We start from the raw sequence: 4,559 nt of genomic DNA on the forward strand, positions 1-4,559 counted from the left end.
ATACATACAATGCTTGGACACGTGTACACGGGGCCTGATTCAGGAAAAAACCCCACGTTGTATCGTTTCATAGACTTGACTGTGGGTGGAGCTGAGTTTTGTAAGCCTGCTCACTTTTCATTTGTTATCTCCTTGTATAGAGATCATGTTTCCAGGTAACCATTTTAAAAATAAAATAAAACATCTCTACACACACTTCCTCAATCATCATGAAATGGTAGCCTTCCCCAAAGTGGATTTGTCTTGACAGATGTTAGACTTCCCGGTGGGGAACTGCAAGTGTGCCTTGTCTGGTGGCCGTATGTGCGTCCCCCAGCCCTACCCTGAGCGCGAGCCAAGGGGCTTGTGTGTGTGTGCGTGCGTGTGCGTTGGGGGAGGGAGGGGGTCGCTATTTTCAAGTTCCTTCGAAAGCTCGGTACCACCCGGGGCTCAGGCATCCCGAGGGCAGCCTGAGGTCCGGGGAAAGGGCCGAGCTGCAGTCAGAGGTGACACAGTAGTCGCTGAGCTGCATCCCTGCCAGGAACCCCAGGCTCTGCTGTCGGTGGTAGAACAGGCCCCACAGCTACCACCTCCGTCTCAGAGCATCCGACACAGAGCGGCAGGTCCCACGGCCCTGAAGGATGCTGACAGCCCTCAGCTGGCGCTCACACCAAGCTGTGCTCGCCTGAGTCAGGAAGGCCCCAGAGCCACCTTCCAGCGGGAGAGTGACCGGAGGATAATGAGATGGGTGAGCTGGATGCCGGGTAGAGAGTGGTGCGCCGTGGGGCGCCGTGCAGTGAGTCTAGAGCCTGGAGGCGATGGATGCCAGGGGTGGATGTTTGCAGCGTCCTGTTCAAGCTTTGGGGGGAGATGGGGAATGACAAAACGAAAACCAAAAATCCAACTTTCCTACTTTTTGAGCAGTTATCACCAATACCGATCTTAATGGGTGCGACAAAAATGACGTTTTCCCTCCACTGGCATCATTTTACTCTCCCATATTTCAAAAGGTACCAAAGCCAACTTTTCAAGCACATTTCAAGGTGTTGCAGAGGGAGCCTGGTGGAAGAATCAGGTCACCGGCCTGACCAATAAGTGGGACGGGGGTGGGGGGAGTTAGTTCCCTGCCTGCCAACCTGGTCTGTGGCATTGCAGGACCTACTGGTGAAATCACTCATAGGAGACAGGCCATGTGCACCGAATCTGGGGTCCCCAGAAGGAGGGCACGCCCTCTGTCTAACTGGGAAGCACGAAGCCCAGATGGACCCCCCATCCCTTACAGCGCCCCCACTAACCACACGATGGGGCATCAGGGCGCCTTTGTAAGGTGAGGGCTGGGAGGGAGTATTTTCAATGAAGTGTGTGGTTGGGATCCTCTGTAAGGAGACTCCTGTCTGGGCCCCTATTTCCACTGGGAGGCTCCACAGTAGAATTCTTGATGGCAGAGCACACAAGTTGACCAATGGGGGCCGACAAGAGACAGCATCTTTGCCACCATCTGCACCAAAATTTTAAGTCACTCTTGGGCTCAAGAAAGAGCAGGCAACCTCTGAGTGCCAACATGTGGGAAAGAAATGCAAAGCACACTGACCCAGGGATCCAGTGCTCCTTGCCAAACGAACAGGGAGCTCACATATTTCTGAGTTCTGCTCTGATATATGCACACACATTACAAGGATATATTCCTTTAATTTTTGCAACTGGAAAATTTCTTTAATTCGGTCTATGCCTGTATAACACAAAGATGGCCAAGAATCCACCAGCCCCCACCAATCTGACGCTCAGGCCCATCTGTAAGTGGCCGGCCACACACGTGTGCACATGGCTATTAGGTAGCTTCTTCAAACAATTCAATGAAAAAAGATCGTATTTATATGTATATAGATTACATATATGTATGTATGTATGTATATAAAACCATGGCATTCTTCATTCTGGCCCAAGATAATAAATCACACATCGCGCCACTCACCAAACACCTAGCAAACGCAGGACATGCCATTCAAGGGCCAGTTGGCGTGCATCAAGGCCACCTGGCATGGATGGCAGTGGGACACCAGGTCACCAGGAAGAAGACGCTTTCTCGCGGAACTGCATTTCCGATGTATGCATATATATGTGCGTACGTGTGTGTGTGTATGCGCGTGTATGCCTGTGTGTGAGTTTGCAAAGTAGAAAACACCAGTTCATTCTGTTCATACTAAGCATGTTAAAGAAATCAGATTTTGTAACCGAGAACACATTTTTTCTTTAAAAAGGAACATTGAAGGTCTTCAAAAATTGCTACAGTACAAAAAAGGGGTGTGTGTGTATGTGTGTGTGTGTGTGTGTGTGTATGTCTGTGTGTCTTTATATATTTATATATGTACATTAACCAGAAATAGCAACTCTATCGGAAGAGATGCCCACTCCTGTTTTCTGTAAGATTTCTCCTCGTGGTTCGCTTGGCTTCGGCTTTGTCACCAAGTCTCTCGGGTCAGTACATGGCACATAATGGTATTATTGGCACAGGTTCAAAATCGCAGTACAAATCCCAGCTTCCGGTGTGTCCTCCTGCCCTTTCTCTGTCTCCAGCTCTTTCTCTTGGATCATCTTCTTTCTGTTCCCCAAAGAAGCTCTCGGAGAAGGCAGTTCCCCATAGGCATCGGCATTTTTATAAAAATATATTTGGCCTATAGCGTCCTGCTCTGTGAGTTCCCCACCGGCAAACAGAAGTGGTAGGTGTGGGGACCCTCCCCTTACATAGTTTAGTTTTAGGTTTTGTGTTTTTTTGTAATTTGTAATTTTTTTTTTTTTTTTTTACAGGTTCACCAACGGAATCCTGCATGGAAAGAAAACAAGGAGAGATTAAATGGCAGCGAGCCGAGGGCAGGAGGTGTCTATGCAACCCCTCTGAGCCTCCGTCACCGAGACCCAGGTGCACAGCTCCCTGGCTAATGACACCCAAGTGTCCTGGGGATGCCAAGGCTGTCTCACTGAACCTGGTCACCAGGGGCTGGTACACACGCTAGGAATCCCGGGGGGAACCTCGTGTTAACTACAGTAACTGATGGAGTGGTCCTCCTGCCTGCGTGGGAGGGGGTCTGGGCTTCACAAGAGGGCACTGGGCCCACCCCCAGCATTACCTCACAAGGGGTGTGGCACCCCAGGCCTGCAGGTGACTGAATGCATCCAGCATCCTGCTCCCTCTCTTTCCAGCTCCCACCACCACAGGCAGAGGGACCCCCAGCTCCACAGAGGGGCTATGGGAAGCAATGGAGTCCATTTCAATCCACTGCTCAGCTGGACGCTCGCTGAGGCTGGGACTCAGGAGAGGCTAATGGATTGCATCAGAAAAACCACCTCCCGGATCTCCCCAAGAGGTGATATTGCTGGAGAGAGAAAGAACGTGAACCACCATGCTTGCAGGCCAGGTCAGCGGACTGCAAAGAAGCCGGTGGCTCTTGCCCAGCCTGGGGGTGCCACCTCGGAAAATGGGGACCCCAGAGTCATCCTGCCTCAGCGACAGACCCCGAAGTCAGCATCCCCCAGGGAGTCAGAGAACTACAGCCATCCCGGGCACAGCCAGGTGAGTCGGACGCCCCACAGCTCGGGCCGGAGGGGCTTTGGCTCAAAGCTGCAGCTCCATTATGAAGATGGGGCCATGCCTCTCTCTGCTGTCACTCAGAGCCCTCACCTGCACCTACACTGCAGGAAATGCGGACCCTCAAATGGTATAAAGAAGAAGGTCATGGCACCCTTCTTCTAAAGAGACTAGGGGGCAGGGTTCTTTCTCCTGAATCAAATAAGCCCCCTGGGTGATCCTTGACAGGACAGAGGGCTGAAGGGCATCCAGGTGGGGGGACACACCTGAAGCCCGCAGGAGAGCATCTGGTCAGCACTGACTCCGTCATCTTCTCCGAGGGCATCAGCCTGCCAAAGTCTATTCCACGTGGGGAGGGGGTGGCAGTGCCCGTTCCCTCTCCAGGACCCCTCCCAGTCTGGACGAGGAAGGCAGGGCCCCTGCTCATCACCTTGCCTTGCCTTTTACCTCTAAATGACACCTGTTTGGGCAACTCCAGGAGGCCAAAATGGGGCATCTACTCATCTCCTGTGGGATGGCCTGCCCTGCTGTCAGCAGGGGTGTCATCACGTGTGATGAAACGGACATCCCGTCAGATGTGTGCTGGACCACTCTCGGCAGCATTACTCCAGCTGTGCCCCGGCCCCTCCCGGCCCCTCTGCTCTCTAGGATTTGGGGGTGGGAGGTGGTTAAAACAGAGAGGAATGTCCCTCTTGTATGTCTATCTGTTTTCTAATCTTTGGAAAGTTAAAAAAATGTGGAGACACATCCTATGTGATCCCCCCTTATATGTCATCCCTAGAGTTGTCATGGAGATGAAGAGTGGAATGCTGGGTGCTGGGGGCTGGAGGAGTTAATGTTTAAGGGAGACAGAAAATCAGTTTGGGATAATGAAAAGAGTTCTGGAGATGGATGGTGGTGATGGTTGTGCAAGCAATTGTGAATGTACTTAATGCCAGAGAACTGTCCTGTTAGAAACAGTTAAAATGATCCATTTTATGTTCTGTGTATTTTACTA

This window comes from Eubalaena glacialis, chromosome 3 (assembly GCF_028564815.1).
Source record: "Eubalaena glacialis isolate mEubGla1 chromosome 3, mEubGla1.1.hap2.+ XY, whole genome shotgun sequence".
NCBI classification, from domain to species: Eukaryota; Metazoa; Chordata; class Mammalia; order Artiodactyla; family Balaenidae; genus Eubalaena; species Eubalaena glacialis.